We start from the raw sequence: 19,824 nt of genomic DNA on the forward strand, positions 1-19,824 counted from the left end.
TTGGCTCTCACCATACCCATGTACATGGCTGCCTTACTCCAGCATCTGAGACTGCCAGGGAGCTATCTTTGGCCAGGAGCATTCTTGAGGGCAGAGGGCAGGCAGGCCAGAATGCTGGGAGATCAACCCCTCCCAGAAGCAGGACCAAAGCCAGACAGGAGTTGGTAGGCAGTTACCCCAGCTTCCTGCTCCTGGGGGTGGTAAACTTAGTCAGACTGTCACATCCCTAATTTAGGCCTCTGTCATGTCTCGCTTGGATTCTGTCTTGCCTTCTATCCACTCTGTATCAGAAGGAGCTTCCTAAAATGCAAACCTAATCATTTCCCTCCTCTGCTCCCCAGTGCTCTTGAGCAAAGTCCAAACCCCTTACGTAGATGACAGCCCCTGCCTATCCCTGTCTTCAGTCTGGACCTTGACCTGTGCTATTCCCATCTCCTAGAATCTTCAACCCTTTTTCCTTTCCCAATACCTTGGCCCAGCCCTTGGTGACTCATGGTTCTAGGTCTCAGCACCCCCAGAAAGGCCTCCAGCCCCCAGTCAGCATTGTAGGCACAGCACTCTGCCTTTCAGTCTCCTCACCCTGGGCTTTAGCTGTGCTGCCTGCCCTTCTCTCCAGAGAGCCATGTTTGCAGCTATGATTGTGTATTAGAAATGACCGGGGGCCTTTACCATGCAGACCTGCCCCCTACCCCACATCAAATTAAAGCAGAATCTCTGGGGTTGGGGTGGAGAACCACATTCAATAGCATGATGTCCATGAAGGTAGGGCCTAAGTCTTACTTATTTCATCTCCAGTCCCTGGCACACACTAGGAGGTCCCTGGTAAATGCTGGCTGTGAATACAAATGACAGCTGCAGACAGGCTGTCCTTAAGTGCCAGGCACTGGTTTTTATTTTATTGTATTTTTAATTGGAGGTTAATTACTACTGTCCATGGGGTTGCAAAGAGTTGGACACGACTGAGCGACTAAGCACAGCACAGCACTTTACTATATTGTGATAGTTTCTGCCATACATCAACATGAATCAGTCATAGGTATACATATGTCCCCTCCCTCTTGAACCTCCCTTCCACCTCCTTCCCTATCCCACCTCTCTAGGTTGTCACAGAGCATCAGCTTTGGGTTCCCAGCCACTGTTCTAAGAGACTGAATGAACAAATGAGTGAATGAATGTGTGAGTGAATGAATGAGTGAGTGAGTGAATGAATGAGTAAAAGGCCCACCCACGTGCATCTGGGAACTGGAGATTCCAAAGAAATGTCTGTCACTAAGACGTCTAATTGTCTAGCGGGCAGCAAACAGCCTGTTGCCAGAGCAGAGATTAAGTAGTCATCTAGCCCTGGGGCACGACCGACCACGGTGGTCACTGCTGAGCTGCCAAGTCACCAGTAAGTCGCCTCAGGGAGCAGCCACAGAGCTGGGAACCTGGAGCAGTTGCAAGAGTTGGGGCTGGGGAGTGGGGCAGGGGAAGGAACCACTAAGTCAGAAATGAGTTTTGGGGGGTGGGGATCTTTAAAATGCATTGTTTCTGGAGTAGCAGCAGAGAGTTGGACGTGGCCCCAGAGCTGTATGCTGGAAGTGGGGTAATTTGGGGTTGCAGGGCTGGCTGTGCAGCTTTCTTTGCCATGAAACTGCGCTGGGGAGTATACCAGAGAGGACGAAAATCCTCTCCCAGCTTCACTGGCAAGAATGAAAATATATGGTTTAATAAAAACGGCTGATTCAATTTCAAACAAGTGGCTCATACCCACCTCTGAGTAGCTGCTGTTAAAAATCCAGGCTCTGGCCCTGTTTTAAATGAAGCCTGAGGTGGAAAAAAAAAAAAGGGGGGGGGGCCTATTTGGATTGTGGGGAGGTCATGGAGCTTGGGTGAAGCCTGTTTCAATGTGAGTTTGGAAAATGGAGTCAAAGCAAGGACTTCGTGTTGCTTGATGATTTTTTTCTCTGCGCAGAGCTGGCTCTAAATGGCATTAGCTATAATGAGGTGGCCCCCTGCGCTGCTGGATGGGAGGGGTGTGAGGTGGGGAAGTGATTACAGAGCAGGAGTCCCTGCAGGACTGGCTGCCGTCCTGGGAGCCCTCTGGGCCCTGGAGTGCTTTGTTGGGGCTCCCCGCCTCCCTTTGTTCCGTCTCCATGGCCAGAAGGAGCCTGAGGCAGAGCAGGGTGGCATTCTGGGCTCCCCCAGCCCCAGCTGCCAGTTCCCTGGTTATCTGAATTGAAGAGGTCAGAGGTTAAGTGAGAGATCAGAGTCCTTGGGTCAGGGAAAGAAAAACAAATCCCCAGGGCCTTTGGCTGCGCTCTTGAAGCGTGTAGGCCGTGCCCTCTGGTACAGATGGGGGAATATTTTATACATGACCCTGTCCTTTTCTGTTACCATGTAAATTGATTGATTTTTTTTCTTTAATCGAGTTAGGGGGATTTCATGGAGGGGAAAAAGGATTGGATGGGCATTTGGATTTTGTTGGAGGCCAGGGAGTAGCAACTCCAGCTCTGGCTTCCACTTCACACAAGGAAGCTGGCAAGGACCGCTGGCCTCAGTTTCCCTGTCTTCACATGACAAAGTCCCAGAGAGGATGTCATGACAAGGGATCTGAGAAGCACAGGATCTTATAAGGAAACTGGGACATGGAACCTACTCTTATGAAGGAAGGAGGCATATTTAAGAGCATGTTACTCTGTGGTTTTAACAAGTCTTTAAGGCTCATCAATCAGGAACCCATTGTGGAGTCTCCTCTGGGTTCTTAGCCTGTATGAAGAGCAGGAAGGGTTACTGAAGGATAACACAAGATAATGCCTCTCCAGGGACATTTTAGATTGTTTCAGAGACAAAAAGACTCTTAGCACTGATCATTTCTGGCCCTGAAACCTCAGGCCAGATTCTCCAGGCCTTAATTTACCTGTCTGTAGTATGGAAGTAATGGGCCTCTTGCCTTTACCTCTTCAGGGCACCCTAATACCTGTGTTTCTTTCCCAGGGGACTTTGGCTTCTCATGACCATCATTTTATCTGCCCTTGAAGTGGCCAGAAGTGCCCAGAAGTTAATGCTGCCCTCCCCTCCCCTCCCCCAATAGAGATGCAAACATAGCTCTCAACCCATGTCTGATGGAATTGGTGAATAAATACCCCCAACTTCCTCCCCACCGGGTACAGTGACTCTGAGGTGTGAATGTTCTACATCATTTCCCAGAATTTCCCCAGGGGATCCAGCTCAAGTTTCCTATGGGTCTAACTCACTTGGTACTGCTGCTGCTGCTGCTAAATCGCTTCAGTCATGTCCGACTCTGTGCGACCCCATAGAGGGCAGCCCATCAGGCTCCTCCGTCCATGGGATTCTCTGGGCAAAAACACTGGAGTGGGTTGCCATTTCCTTCTCCAACGCATAAAAGTGAAAATTGAAAGTGAAGGCGTTCAGTCGCGTCCGACTCTTGGTGACCCCATGGACTACAGCCCACCAGGCTCCTCCGTCCATGGGATTTTCCAGGCAAGAGCAGTGGAGTGGGGTGGCACTGCCTTCTTTGCACTTGGTACTAGGCCTGCCTTTTATTGACTACCTTCCTCACCACCCTTCCCCTACTTCATTCAATTCCTGGATGAACTACTTGTACTGGAGTCCTGCTCAAGGTTGACTTCTGGGAGAACTAAGACAATGGGGGGACGAGAAGAAGCAGGGTTTTCATGGAGCTATTGCATGATTGAGCAATGCTAAGCATATGGAGAACCTGGCCCAGAATAAGCACTTGAATAAGTGATAAATAATATCAACAAGATTCTTAAAATTTATCTGAGAGAGAGGCACTTTTAAGTAACAGCAAGGTTCTTATTGGCCAAGTGGTTTAGATGCTCAGAGGAGGAAGTGGAGGATCCCAAAGTGGGGATGCTTAGATAGGGCCCCAGAAAGAGAGTGAGATATGAAGTTGGGGGAGGGAGGTGATTGGTATAAGAGGCTATATCCACGGCCTTCAAAGAGTGCCTGCCTTCTTGAGGGTCCGTGGCATTTCTTTGTCACTGTTTCTCAAGCTCTCAATACACTGTGAAGCTCTGTCTTAGCACTTGACAAAGTTTTGGCAATTATTTGAATAATGTTCCTGTTTCTTGTCTGAGCGTAAGGCTCCAAAGGAGCAGATGGGTCATGTCCAGTCAGCACTGTGTCCCCAACACCTGGCACACAGCCTCACATCTTAGGTCTCTAATAAATGAACCAGCGAAGACGTGAATGAATGACAAATGAAGGGATAAACATAGTCTGCTAACCCTAGTTAGCGTGGAAGAGGTTGGAGTAGAACAGTTTAAGGTTTTGGCAAAGGGATCAATCTGGTACAAATAGAAAAGGAAATATTGCCAAAAAAATTTAAAAAAAGATATGCTCAAAACAAATGGTGGAGGGCCTTGAGTGCTGATTTAGGAGATTAGACTTTTATCCTAGCTGGGACTCATCGAAGGTCTTTGAGCTTGGGGCTGACATGGCAGAAACAGTTTTTTAAGGAACTTTTCCTGGCACTTTCCTTGGCTGTAAAATGGAGTTTCAGTCTGCTTACATTATTTGGTTTCTGTGAACTTAAGTGAGATAATACATTGGCGATGCTTAGGACAGTACCTGGGACAGCAGCCCCTGAATGTTAGCTCCTCTTTTTAGTTCTTCTTGCTAGTGTTTTACAAAAGGGAGATGGTAAATAGAGAAGAGCAGAAGGCCATAGCCTGAGGCCATGGTTAAGGGGTCAGGAATGCCCGGGAAGGAGCAGTTGGAGGGAAGGTAGATATAGTGCATGCTGTCAGGAGCTGCCCAGATCCCCATTAGGAAAGGATTGATTCCCCCAACTGCTGGGGGTGCTGTCAAGTGGCTTCTGGCTGAAGAACACTGCTGCATCCAAGCCTCCCCTCCTTCCAAGGGCATCCCTCATCCCGTGGCTGCTCTGCAGGGACCCTAAAGAGCTGGCCCTTCTGCTCTAGCTCAGGCTTCAGAATGCCATACTAGCTCCCCAGCTCCCAAGGGGCTGGCTGAGGATTTTGCTGAGACTGAATCAGAGCTCAGCTTCCCCCTCATTCAGCTCCTGCTCCCCACTTCCATGGGTATTAATATGGAGAGCACCCCTAATCATCTGCATCTCAGAGTCAGCTTCGCAGGGAAGTCAGCTTGCAGCTATGGGAGAAATAGGCAGGAGAATAGTGTCCTGCAGGCCCTGGAAAGAGAAAGATCCAGAAGGAGAAGATGGCAGCAGGACCCAATGCTGCCATGAGAGCAGGAGTGAGAATCTGATAAAGGCTATTGGGTGTAGCAACTAGGAAGCCAGCAAGGATCCCAGAGCCATTATTCCAATGAATGAGAGAGGCTGAAAAATTGAGGATGGAGTGGAATAAAACTGCAAGCACAGAAGAATCTAGAAGGTAGGCCAGGAAAGAAGGTGGGCCATGAGAAACTAGCCTCTTTCTATTGCCTCATTTTTGTGTTACATCCAATCAAGGAGTCCCATCAGAATCTCCTTCTGCCCACAGGCTCAAGAGACATCAAATATTTTTTTAACTGTGCAATTTAAAAACAGCGATTTGTTTTTGCGGCATTGAGAATGCAAGCCTTGGGGACCTCATTTCCCCAGTAATGAAAAGGCTCTGTAATCCCGATTCTGGGCATTTTGTAAAATGAGAGTCTTGTGTCAGCCCAGCCATGGCTCTCCACTCTGCTCCTCCTCCACAAGCGCTTTCAGCTCCCTCTTTGGAACACGAGCCCTGTGCCTCTTCCCTTTTGGCCTCCCTTGACATTCATTTATTAATTCACAAATATTTATTGACACCAGCAAAACTGCATCAAGTCACAGCAGCTTATTGGAATTCTTTCCCCCTCCTCTCCCACACCCACTCCCAGGCGGGGATGAACTGCAGGGAGTAGATGCAGAGCCAGCCAGCCCACCCATCAGACAGGCCCTTCCCACTTCATTGTGGACCATTGCTGGTTCTTGCGTAACTGTTCTGTCCCCAACTTCCACCCACGTCTCTTAAAGATGCTTATGTAAAGGATAGCTCTTCTACAGACTTCTGTGTGGGTTTAAAAAAAGTCCAGACCCTCACACACTCTACAGAGGGGCATGTAAAATGGTACAACCACTTTAAAAAGCAGTTTGGCAGCTTCTTTAAAAGATTAACATACCATATGACCCAGCCATCCCACTCCCAGGTACAAATGTACCTCTGAGTCCACAGGAGACTGGTTCCAGTGGCCGTGGATATTAAAATCCATGGATGCTCAAGTCTTTTATATAAAATGACATAGTATTTGCATATAATCTACGCATATCCTCCTGTATACATTAAATCATCTCTAGATTACTTATAATACCTAATACAATGTAAATGATATAGAAATAGTTTCTCAGTTCAATTGCTCAGTCATGTCTGACTCTTTGCGACCCCATGAACTGCAGCACACCAGGCTTTCCTGTGCATCACCAACTCCCAGAGTTTGCTCAAACTCATGTCTGTTGAGTTGGTAATGCCATCCAACCATCTCATCCTTTGTCATCCCCTTCTCCTCCTGCCTCCTATCTTTTCCAGCATGCTCAGTCATGTCCAACTCTTTGTGACCCTATGGACTCTAACCTGCCAGGCTCCTCTCTCCATGGGATTCTCTAGGCAAGAATACTAGAGTTGGTTGCCATGCCTTCCTCCAGGGGATCTTCCAGATCCAGGGGTAGAACCCACGTCTCCTGCATTACAAGTAGATTCTTTACCACTGAGCCATTGGGGAAGCCTGAAATAGTTGCTGCCTTATAGCAAATATAAGGTTTGCTTTTTAGAACTTAATGGAATTTTTTTCCAAATATTTTCAACCTGCAGTTGGTTGAATCTGGGGTGTGAAACCCATGGATATGGAAGGTCAACTGTCTTTACCTACGAGAAACAAATGTGACCCACCTTCTTTCCTTGCCTACCTTCTGGATTCTTTGGCTCCTGCAGTTTTATTTCTCTCCATGCTGTGTGTCCATACAAAGACCATCACACAGATGTTCATAGCAGCTTTATTTCTAACTTCACCAAACTGGAAGCAATCCAAAACTCCATCCACCATTGAATCCATAAACCAAATATGCTACATACATAAAATGGAATACTACTCAACAATTAAAAGGAATGAATTACTGGCAACAATATAAAATTCCACCATATGCCAACTAATCTAATCTACAGTAACAGAAAGCAGATCAGTGATTGCCTGAAGGGGGCACTGGGACAAGATAGAAAGAAAATAAAAGGGCACAGGGAAGCTTTTGGAGGGAATGGATAGATTTGTTATCCTGATTATGATTTTATTAATAGTTCCATGGGTGGATGAATATATCAGAACTCCTCAATATACAGCATATTGTCTGACAGTTATACCTCAATAAAGCTGTTCAAAAAGATTTTTAAAAGCCAAATTCCAGGAGAAGGAGGGTATCATGGGTTATTCAGTTCAGTTCAGTTCAGTCGCTCAGTCGTGTCCAACTCTTTGCGACCCCATGAATTGCAGCACGCCAGGCCTCCCTGTCCATCACCAACTCCCGGAGTTCACTGACTCATGTCCATCGAGTCAGTGATGCCATCCAGCCATCTCATCCTCTGTCGTCCCCTTCTCCTCCTCCCAATGCCTCCCAGCATCAGAGTCTTTTCCAATGAGTCAACTCTTCACATGAGGTGGCCAAAGTACTGGAGTTTCAGCTTTAGCATCATTCCTTCCAAAGAAATCCCAGGGCTGATCTCCTTCAGAATGGACTGGTTGGATCTCCTTGCAGTCCAAGGGACTCTCAAGAGTCTTCTCCAACACCACAGTTCAAAAGCATCAATTCTTCAGCTCTCAGCCTTCTTTACAGTCCAACTCTCACATCCATACATGTCTACTGGAAAAACCATAGCCTTGACTAGACGGACCTTAGTTGGCAAAGTAATGTCTCTGCTTTTCAATATGCTATCTAGGTTGGTCATAACTTTCCTTCCAAGGAGTGTCTTTTAATTTCATGGCTGCAGTCACCATCTGCAGTGATTTTGGAGCCCAAAAAAAAATAAAGTTTGACACTGTTTTCCCATCTATTTCCCATGAAGTGATGGGACCAGATGCCATGATCTTCGTTTTCTGAATGTTGAGCTTTAAGCCAACTTTTTCATTCTCCACCTTCACTTTCATCAAGAGGCTTTTTATTTCCTCCTCACTTTCTGCCATAAGGGTGGTGTCATCTGCATATCTGAGGTTATTGATATTTCTCCCGGCAATCTTGATTCCAGCTTGTGCTTCTTCCAGCCCAGCATTTCTCATGATGTACTCTGCATATAAGTTAAATAAGCAGGGTGACAATATACAGCCTTGACGTACTCCTTTTCCTATTTGGAACCAGTGTGTTGTTCCATGTCCAGTTCTAACTGTTGCTTCCTGACCTGATTACAAATTTCTCAAGAGGCAGGTCAGGTGGTCTGGTATTCCCATCTCTTTCAGAATTTTCCACAGTTTATTGTGATCCACACAGTCAAAGGCTTTGGCATAGTCAATAAAGCAGAAATAGATGTTTTTTTGGAACTCTCTTGCTTTTTCCATGATCCAGCAGATGTTGGCAATTTGATCTCTGGTTCCTCTGCCTTTTCTAAAACCAGCTTGAACATCTGGAAGTTCATGATTCTCATATTGCCGAAGCCTGGCTTGGAGAATTTTGAGCATTACTTTACTAGCGTGTGAGATGAGTGCAATTGTGTGATAGTTTGAGCATTCTTTGGCATTGCCTTTCTTTGGGATTGGAATGAAAACTGACCTTTTCCAGTCCTGTGGCCACTGCTGAGTTTTCCAAATTTGCTGGCATATTGAATGTAGCACTTTCGCAGCATCATCTTTCAGGATTTGAAACAGCTCAACTGGAATTCCATCACCTCCACTAGCTTTGTTCATAGTGATGCTTCCTAAGGCCCACTTGACTTCACATTCCAGCATGTCTGGCTCTAGGTGAGTGATCACACCATCGTGATTATCTGGGTCGTGAAGATCTTTTTTGTACAGTTCTTCTCTGTATTCTTGCCACCTCTTCTTAATATCTTCTGTTTCTGTTAGGTCCATACCATTTCCGTCCTTCATCAAGCCCATCTTTGCATGAAATGTTCCCTTGGTATGTCTGATTTTCTTGAAGAGATCTCTAGTCTTTCCCATTCTGTTGTTTTCCTCTATTTCTTTGCATTGATCACTGAGGAAGGCTTTCTTATCTCTCCTTGCTATTCTTTGGAACTCTGCATTCAGATGCTTATGTCTTTCCTTTTCTCCTTTGCTTTTTGTTTCTCTTCTTTTCACAGCTATTTGTAAGGCCTCCCCAGACAGCCATTTTGCTTTTTTGCATTTCTTTTCCACTGGGATGGTCTTGATCCCTCTCCTGTACAATGTCACGAACCTCCACCCATAGTTCATCAGGTACTCTATCTATCAGATCTAGTCCCTTAAATCTATTTCTCACTTCCACTGTATAATCATAAGGGATTTGATTTAGGTCAAACCTGAATGGTCTAGTGGTTTTCCCTACTTTCTTCAATTTAAGTCTGAATTTGGCAACAAGGAGTTCATGATCTGAGCCACAGTCAGCTCCTGGTCTTGTTTTTGGTGACTGTATAGAGCTTCTCCATCTTTGGCTATGAAGAATATAATCAATCTGATTTCGGTGTTGACCATCTGGTGATGTCCATGTGTAGAGTCTTTTGTGTTGTTCAAAGAGGGTGTTTGCTATGACCAGTGCATTTTCTTGGCAAAACTCTATTAGTCTTTGCCCTGCTTCATTCTGTATTCCAAGGCCAAATTTGCCTGTTACTCCAGGTGTTTCTTGACTTCCTCCTTTTGCATTCCAGTCCCCTATAATGAAAAGGACATCTTTTTTGGTGTTAGTTCTAAAAGGTCTTGTAGGTCTTCATAGAACCGTTCAACTTCAGCTTCTTCAGCGTTACTGGTTGGGGCATAGACTTGGATTACAGTGATATTGAATGGTTTGCCTTGGAAACAAACAGAAATCATTCTGTCGTTTTTGAGATTGCACCCAAGTACTGCATTTTGGACTCTTTTGTTGACCATGATGGCTATTCCATTTCTTCTGAGGGATTCCTGTCCGTAGATATAATGGTCATCTGAGTTAAATTCACCCATTCCAGTCCATTTTAGTTCGCTGATTCCTATAATGTCAACGTTCACTCTTTTATGGGTTATTAGAGAGCAAAATCTCTCTCAGGAAAAAAGCACTTTATTCCTGGGTTGATGCAAGCTTGTGTGTCAGTCTCTTCTTCCTAGGATTTGATGGGCAGGTTTAGCAGTGGAATCACCCCTACCATTTTGGAACCAAGTGGATTTTGTTTCTGCCTGATACTATGTTATGAAATAGCCAGGAAAGAATATTTAGGACACACTAGGTTTGAGGAACTGAATAAACAGTGGAAATGTGGGTGATTTTAAGAGAAAAGAATGTCTATCTCTATTGGTTAAATTCCTAGAGTTTGCTATATAAACTAAACTGGGCTTATTTGTGCCTGTAACTCTTTTTCTTTAGCATTTTAAAGAATTTATTTACTGCCTTTGCAATAAATCCATATTTACATTGCTCTAAATAAATGCATGGCTTTCACTGTATTGACAAACCATGATTTATTTAGCATGGTTTATTAACCTTCTTGTTAGATGTTTAGGTTATTTCCAGTGTTTTACTGTTACACATCAGAGCAAACAATTTGGTCAAGAGCCGTTTGGCCTAAAGCAAATTGATTAAGCTGTCAGTGTGATTAGGATGTTGAATCCAATGATAATGAAAATGTTTTGTTCTTAGGTTTATACAAAAAGGAAATTTTTGTGTGCAAAGGGAAAATTTTGCTTGGAATGGTTTTGCAATTCGTTATGCGTCTTTCAGCAATAATGTCAATTTTTTTAATGGAAGATTTTTGTTTTTTACTTTTATACTTTTAAATATCTTCATAATTTCCATCAATAATATTCTGTTTGGGATGGGATTAAGAAGGAAACAACCTATGCAGCCATCACCTAAAAAGATGGAAATGGCCTAAGTGTTATTCATTTCCTTCCCAGAACAGAACACTCAAAATTTATGATGTATGTGCCAGTGATTGAAAAATTAATCTTAGTTCAATTTGCTAAATAAAAACTTTCAGGAATATGCAGTTAAACATAAAAAGAATCATAAATAAAAAGAAAAATAAATCTGATTTTTTATTTTTAAGTAAATCATAAATAAAAAGAAAAATAAATCTGATTTTTTATTTTTAAGTACAAATAAAGTTCCTACTCTTATCCTGATCCTGAGTGAAAAGGGAAAAAAGTCACCTCTGACATCCAGGAAATGGTCTGACAGTCCTGCTGATCAGACACAATCTCACAGAATATCCGTATCAGACAAGGTCATTCTGCAGTCAGAGTCACCTTGCATCCCACAAAACACCAAACATCTCCCTCTCTCGGCTAACAGGAGTGAATGATGCTGCTTTATAGCTTTAGTATACTTTCTATAGAGTTAAGATGCTGTGATCCCCTATCACAGAACTACTACTTTCTGACAGCACCCAGCCTAGAGTGAGCTTACTTCATGAGAGCTTCCTCCACATTCCCCAGAACTCTATACTAGGTTCTGTCTAATTTCTATGGTGTGCATTCCCTGTCATTACAAGTCATAAACCCAGCTTGTTTAATGGCAAGCATGTTCCTGGTGGTCTTTGGCTGAAAGCATTGGCAAGATTCTTTTCTTTAATTCAGTGTTCCATTTTATTTGTTTTCCTTCAATAGCAAAGCCATCTCTTTCCAGGCAAAACAGAAAAGCCAGACAAACAGGAGAGAGACCCACAGTTATCTGCCCCCCAACACACACACAAAAGAAAACTTTGTTAGTGTATTAGATGACCTTTTCTAATTTCTGTACATACATCTTATTATTTTTATCTTTGAACGTAGGACTAAATAAGTCTATCTTGTAACTGGATTTTTCAAAAACTTGTATCACAACAATGCAGATTACATTTTTGCATTGACTTGGCTAGGCTGTGGTGCCCAGGCGTTTGGTCAAACTCTAGTCTAGAAGTTTGCTATAAAGATACTGTGTGGCTATGGTTCACATCTTCTAAGAGTTGACTTTAAAGGAAGCTTCCCTTAATAATTTAGGTGGGCCTACATCAGTTGAAGGCCTTAAGATCAAAAACGAAGATTTCTAGGAGAAGAAGAATTGTACCTTGAGACTGTAACAGAAATCTTGCCTCAGTTGCAGCCTGGCAGCCTACCCTAAAGATTTCAGATTCAAGACAATAATATCAACTCCCAGCTAAGTTTCTGGCTGTCAGCTCCTCCTACAAATTAAAACTTAGCTGTCCCCACAAGTCATGTAAACCAGTCTCTTAAAAATCTCTCTCTCTCCCTGTGTCTTCTGGCTCTCTGGACAATCTTGTCTATCTTTCGATGTAAGCAGAGACGTATCTCTCTTGGCAGTGACAGCGTGGAGTCCTACCCACTGAACCACCAGGGAATTCCCAAGAAGTATCCATTTTATGCTTCTGCTGCCACCCAACCAACTGTCTATTGATCAACATAAAACTTAGTTGCTGCTGCTGCTTATTATTATTAGCAACCCCAAAGGAATTTGAAATTTAAAACCAGGAAAAAAAGCTCCAAATTTCTGAAAAAATTTCAATATTTTGTGTCTAATAAAGATACGAAAAGGTCATACAGTTACCCCACCATGGATCACAATTACCCATGCCCATGACTGACTATGTTTTTTTCAAAACTGCATTCTCATAGAGACCAAATCATTATTACAACCAATGGATTTTCAGCCAAATCAAATGAAGCCACTGTAAACAAGGCTGTGATAGGACATTCTTGTAATTAAATTTTTGCACACATCCTGAAAATATTTTCTTCAGCTGAATGCTCACAAGTGGAATTGCTGAGTCAAGCAGTATGCACTTCCAAAGCTTGAGATCTATAATTCTCCCCTTGGGATTTATTCCAAATTATGTGTTTATAAGACAAAGTTTTTGAGGACTTCCTGTATGCCAGACTTTATTAGGCCTGGGATACAGAGACACATGGCTGCATTCTTGGCTTCAGGGGCCCCTAGGTGAGGCTCTCTTGCCTTTGTTCTTATCACAGTGACCCTAAGGAAGGAGTAAACAAGTATTTGTCAAATGAACAGATGGACAAATGGATGGATGTGTATATCAGTTAGCTTTGCTATGTAGCAAACCACCCTACTGTTGTAAAATGACAAACTTATTTTTCATAATTCTGTGAATCAGTTGGGTGGTTCTTCTCTGGACTGGCTCAGCTGGTCTCTGTGATCAGTGGGAGGCTCAGCTGGGGCTGAGCATGCTGGCCTCTCTCACATACCTGACTGTAGGCAGGCTAGTTGGTCCTGAAGGAACTTACCTGGGATGGTTCATCTCCATTTCATGTGCCCTCTCTTCCTCCAGTGGGTAAGCCCAGGCTTGTTCCCATGAAAGACTCAGGGTTCCAAAGAGCAGCAGGAGAAGGCAAGCACCAGGGCACAAGCATTTTTCAAATCAAATCTCACAGCCAAGCCCAGAGTTAGCATAGAAGGGTGTGAATACAGGGTGTGGATGAAGGGATGGGACTATGACAGCTTTAAGGAAAAGCATTGCTTCTGATTCCAAACTCACAGTCTGTGTCCATTTACCTAAATGTGTGAGTTGGAAACTTGGTTCATAGTTTCTGAAATTATACTTTGGACCTTGAACTTTTTCACTAACATGTGGTTAGCACTGCCTGCAAGGAAATAACCCAATGTGTCTGATTCTGGAGGACACGGCTAAGAAAACCATTCCTGGGGGAGACTGGATGTGGGCTTTGAATGCATGATCAGCACCCTGTGTTCTGACCTTTTTCTGAACAAGTGTGGAGAATGATAACACTGTTGCTGGGGCCACCGGTAACTTATTTGATCTCCCCTCACGAACACAGATAAAGTTCAACCGTTACCTTGGTGTCCCACCACGCAGCCTCTTGGCTCCACAGACATCATTTTTCCACTTGCTCAGCACTTGGAAGGTGATTTCATGTGAAATTCTTTAACATCAGTTAAACACTGGCCTCAGGATGGCAATGTGAGAGATCATTCAGGGACCAAAGGGATGCCTCTCATTAAAAAAAAAAAAAAACAACTCTGTGTAGATTTTCAAAGAACAGTTGCCGAAATGATCCCTTCCCAACCACTTCTCGCCTGGAAATCGCTGCCTCCTCTTAAACACATGTGGCATGTTGGAAACAGGAGAAAAGAGTTGGTGGAAATCTCTTGCATTCTTTACTGGAGAGGGCACAGAGGTTAATTTGGGAAATAGTTCTCTAATGGAAGCCAGATTGCGGGAAAGTGAGGAAACAAATTTAAAAGTCGTGTCTCCAGTGTGGGTGAGAGAGACATGTCTTGATGGTGGGGGGCCCAGTGACACAGGGCTGTCTGGGTCAGTTAGGCGAACAGGATGATCTTAATAGCTGCAATTTATTCTTCCTTTTGGGGCTTAGGGCTCAGGAGACTGTTCGATGAGCTGTTTATTGTCTGGGTTGTGTGATTCTGAGAAAGTTTTTCGATGACATCCTATGCAAAAACAGTCCCTGTAAATGCCGATTCAACCAGGTTTATCTTCTAATTCTTCCTTTCCTTTCCTTTTTTTATGTTGTATTCTGAAGATTTCTTTATTTTGTGATTCCTTATTTTAGTGGGTTATAAAGAACTTAGAAAAAAAAAAAGAACTTAGAGATTTTAAGACCTTTAAGACTTTCATTGATTTCATTTTTTTTCTAATTTTCATTTCATTGGAGTTGATTTACATTGTTGTGTTAGTATGTATAGCAAAATGATTCAATTATACATATACAAGGACCAGTGTTTTAGATTTTTAACCCCCTGCAAACCAATATTTGCATGAAAGTGAAAGTCGCTCAGTTGTGTCCGACTCTTTACGACCCCATGGACTATACAGTCCATGGAATTCTCCAGGCCAGAATACTGGAGTGGTAGCTTTTCCTTCCTCCAGAGGTTCTTCCCAACCCAGGGATAGAACCCAGGTCTCCCCCATTGCAGGCGGATTCTTTACCAGCTGAGCCACAAGGGAAGCCCAATACTTGCATAAAACACCATGAAAATAAATTAACAAAAAAAATACAATAGAAAAATATAAAAAATACATAAATAGATCAAACAAACAAAATACAAGGCCAACATTTTTAGTAACAGGTCGAGCAGACATGAAAGTTCTCAGGCAAATTGTTATAAAGATTTCTAAACACCCTCAATTTCTATACTTAATTTGTAACCAATTGGTCACCAGTGGATGGTCCACACTCTTCCTGGCGCTAATGAAGAACCCCATTTCAGCAGTGGTCTGAATGTCTTAACAAAGATCTATTCATTTACTTACCGGTATATCCTGTATGCATTAATCGAGCCTGCATTCCACCCCAAGAACTCTGTGAGACATGCCAGGAAAGTTAAGACATGGTGCCAGGCCTCAGGTGGGCATAGATGCAAGTGTACCCTGCTGGTGAGGCAGGGCTGTGATGGGAAGAGAAGAGGTGGATGGGAGGAGAAGCTCACCCCAGTGTCAAGGCTCAGGGCTGCCCCACTGGAGGAGGTGACACCCAGGCAGGTCTAGAAAGAGGAGGAAAAACTGATTCAGTGAAAAGAAGGTTTGGGATCCTACTGTATAGTACATGGAACTCTGCTTGATGTTATGCGGCAGCCTGAATGGGAGGGGAGTTTAGGGGGGAATGGATACTTGTATATGTATGGTTGAGTCCCTTTGCTGTTCACCTGAAACTATCACATTAACTTACTAGCTATACCTCAATACAAAGTAAAAAGTTATTTAAAAATGACGATGATCTGGGACAGTGAAAGGGCCTGGAAGGAAGAAGTCCTTTCCAGGCAGAGACAGCAGCATTTGTGGATGTCTCCATGTGCTCTCGACAGGGCGGGCAGAGGTTTGCTTGGGTGCCAGGGTGGAGCAAAGGGGAGATGAAGCTGGAAGGTGGAGTGCCATGGGGGCTTTGAGGCTGTGCCAGGGAGTGAGGGCTTCATCCTGAGAAGCACACGGCACTCTGGAGGTCCCCAGAAGCAGATGTACATTGTAGGAGGCTCTTCAAGACTGCTGTGGAGAGGGGTTGAAGGACGGCAAGGCTGAGCTCAAAGGCCAGCTAGGGGCTTTGCTGACATCCAGCTGGAGGCGATGGGTCCTGGGCCAGCTTCATCGGGGGTGGTCGGAAGAGGAGATGCGTGGCCTGGACAGACAGATGCAGGGCCCACAGGACTCAGACAGACTGTATGCAAAAGAGAGAAAGGAGAAGATTTGAGGAGGCCTTTGAACCCAGAACAAAGTTGAACCGGCTGCCCAGAGCTGGCCCAGGGAAGGGTGGGGCTGAGCCTTTCCCACCACCAGCAGCCAGCACCATTCAGAAACCAGCACACCATGGCTTTCCTCAGGCTTCTTGTTACAAAGTGTTGGTTTCCCTCCTCATCCAAATTACAGGAAAGCAATAAAAGCTTGACTGAAAGAAAAGGATCCATTCCACACCACTCTGGGAAAAAAACAACTCAGAACAATAGGGTTGCAATTCTCAAGGCTATACCTCCTGCCTTTTTTCCTCTTCCCTAAAACAGCTGCCACCTCCCAAATCCCAGGGTTTGATGTCTGTACCTCACGCCACACGCTTGTCTCGTCTTTGCCTTTGTCTCCTGAGGGATGGACACTGTTACAGAAGACGGATGTGTTTGATGCTGAAGTCACACAGTGTCCTGCCAGCATCAGTTAAACGATGAATCTTGTACGAGTAAGTCATTTGGTGTTTAGAAGGGAAAGGAACCAGGTTTGGTTGATGTCTCCACTTTCCCGTGATCAGGGGCAACGTTTGGTTGCTGGGCAGAAGTGAAAGCCATGTGGTGTCTCTCAGTGGACCCTGGGTCTCCCTCCTCCCCCTGGGGGGTCATTGGTTGCTCTTATAGGTGCCTCACCACCCAGAAGACCTGTGTCCCAAGAACGGAGGCAGAACACACCCTTCTACTGTTTTTAGGAGCAAATTAAGTTCATAGAAGGATATTCCTCTGGGTTGGTTCACAGGCAGGGTTAGCGCTCTGGGCACAGTGAGGTTGTGGAGGGGGAGGAGGGAGGCTTCTCTAAGTACATGCAAATGATGGAGCCATTCTGTGTCTCTGCAGCTGGATTTCAATGCCTCATCACCCATCTGCAGCAATAGGCCTTTAATTAGACTTTTTCTTAAAAAAAAAAATCCATGATTTGTCAGAGGACCTACAATTCTTCTTTCATCTGTGTGTCCCCATGTCAAGAATTATGATTAGCACAAGGTATAAGCCTAGGAAAAGTTTGAGGATTAGCTGAATGAATGGCTGTAATTCCGCCAGCTCTTGTTATTTTCTGTGTCCTGACTTTTGTTTCTCTCCCCTACTTGTTTTCATCCCCCTGTAGAAGCAAGGATTGTATCTGTCTTAATGAATATGAATAAAACCCCAGCACCTAGCACAGGCCCTGGCTCCAGTGGACACTAGGTAGAAATTGGTTGGATGACTGAATGGATGGATGATGAAGGAGTTTGGAAAGCCAGGCCCACCATAGCTGGGCCCAGCTAATCGCTAAGCACTGGGGAGCCTTTCTCTGGCTGCTATAATCTTCCCAGCCCACACCTGTGGGAGTTACCAATGCTGCACTGGTGCAGAAATTCCCTGCCTCTCTTCTGGGATGTTCTACAGGACTCTAGAATTCCCCAGTGGCCTGAAACTCCCTTTACTGTGGGAGGCAGCTGGTTAGGAAATGTCCTCTCTATTGACATCCTCCCCTCCTCTCACTTCCCCACTGGTGTTTCCCAGGATCACTTCTACAAATAAATGACTTGCACTTAAACCTTTATCTCAGGATCTGCTTCTGGGGAAACCCAAATTAAGACAGATGGACAGCGTCTTGCCTCCCAGTGATGATTACTTCACTGGTTAAGATAGTGTACTTCCTCTACCAACGTTTTATTTAGAAAAATTTCCGACCAATGGAAAATTGAAACAATGTATATACCCTTTCAGCCAGTTTCACCAATTGATAATGACTTCCCACAGTTGCTTTCTCTCTTCTTTTCCCTCTTCCTCAGTACATATATTTTTATATACAATACATCTGCTATATATTATATGATTATACTTTTATTATATTTTATAATATACTTAGGACAAAATATGTATATATTTAGACTCTTCAGTGGGAAACATAAGACAAACATGACTTTCTCTTGCAAAATTTCTGATACATTTTATGTAAATATGTATGTATGTTTGTTCATATTTATTGTCTGAACCATCTGAAAGTAAGTTGAAGAACTTGATGTAATTTCACCTGTAAATCCTTTAGCGCATGCCAACAAGAACAAGGGATATTCTCCTGCAGAGCCAGATATTCCATGATCTCACCCAAGGAACTTAACTCTGATACAATACTATGTAACATGCAGTGACTGTATTCAAATTTCCCCAGTTTTCCCAAATCACCTCCTTTATAAAGCTGTGGACCAACTGGCGAACCTTGATTATACCCTACAGCGCCCACAGTTCTTATAAATACATCTGCAGTTACACACTCATTCTGTTACCTTGTAGCACACGTCAAGTCTGAGAGGTGTTTCCCACTGTAAGCTCGCTCATCTTTGTGCTCATCAGACAACTGCTTTCCTAGATACCATAAACCCTGTCTTCCATTACCGCTGGTTTAACATAAGGCCATTACTCTTCTGTGATCGTGGGGCAAACTGCATCTGCTCCATGCCACGAAGTCCCACTCTTCAGCTCCAGGTTGCATGGAACACTGCAGAAGCAGCGTCAGCAGCATCAGGGGAAGATGAGATTCTCTGTTCCCCCAGTTTCTTTTCTCCCGATACACTACCCAGGAAAGGAGACTACAGAGTCTGTTTGCACAGTAACGCACCACAATCTTGTCAAAGAAAGGAGCGTTTCTGTCATCTAGCTGTTTTCCCCAGAGGACTCTAAAGGACGGAACTGCTACCACTACTTTTTTATGGAACCAGGACCCAGAGAGGAAGAAGAGCAGAAGGAGCAGAAGGGTGTAGAGACCTTGGCAGGACTGAAAGCAGAGGGCAGTGGGAGGTGGCGAATTCAGGGAGACCAGAGTGCTAAGAGGTTCCCAGAGCCCAGTTTCCTGCCAAAGAATGACTTGCTGGGGAAAGTAAATGTTTTACTGTTTCTCTGACTTTATATGTACACATCTAAGACTTCTTGTATTGTTATAGCCTTTATGTAAAACCCCTCCCAGACTTAACGGGTATAACTGGGAGGATAAAGCAGAGACCCTTGGTGGTAGCCAAAATCAATGTGATGCCATGACCGGAAACTGACAGCACACTTGTGAAGGGCTGGAGGTCAAGCACCCTCACAGAAGTGTGTGGTTAAAAAATAACTGTGAGTTCGCATTGCAAGTCTCTGTCCTCCACAGGGAGAGATCCAGAGCAGAGATTTCAACAAAAGTCAGGAAAAAGTAAACATGGCCAGTAGGAGAAACTTGAAAATTCTTGTCAACAGGAAATGTTTCCTTTTTGGTCTGTCAGACCCAGAAGCAGTCAGAAGCAGTGAGTGGAGCCCTAATTTTTCTTTTCCTGGATGTAATAAAAATAGCCCTTCTTTGGGAGTAAAGAAATTACTCCTTCTCTCTGCCTTAGCACCACTATTTAGAGCAGCAGTCAGGACTGAGTGAGGATTTTGCAGGATGTGTTGTGGTTGTTGCCTCTTACAGGGAGATTTTCAATGTGTTGTTTTCTCCCTGACAG

At 44.2% G+C, this 19,824-nt stretch overlaps 1 long non-coding RNA gene across 1 annotated transcript in view; it reads left to right on the forward strand.

The window, feature by feature from the left end:
• The window catches only part of LOC139178596 (uncharacterized), a 134,704-nt gene that overhangs the window by 75,786 nt on the left and 39,094 nt on the right, over positions 1-19,824 (forward strand). Inside the window, exon 2 of the long non-coding RNA XR_011562979.1 lies at positions 16,649-16,818. This is a non-coding gene — a long non-coding RNA (uncharacterized lncRNA). The remainder of the gene's footprint in view (positions 1-16,648; positions 16,819-19,824) is intronic.

Source organism: Bos indicus, chromosome 22 (genome assembly GCF_029378745.1).
Source record: "Bos indicus isolate NIAB-ARS_2022 breed Sahiwal x Tharparkar chromosome 22, NIAB-ARS_B.indTharparkar_mat_pri_1.0, whole genome shotgun sequence".
NCBI classification, from domain to species: Eukaryota; Metazoa; Chordata; class Mammalia; order Artiodactyla; family Bovidae; genus Bos; species Bos indicus.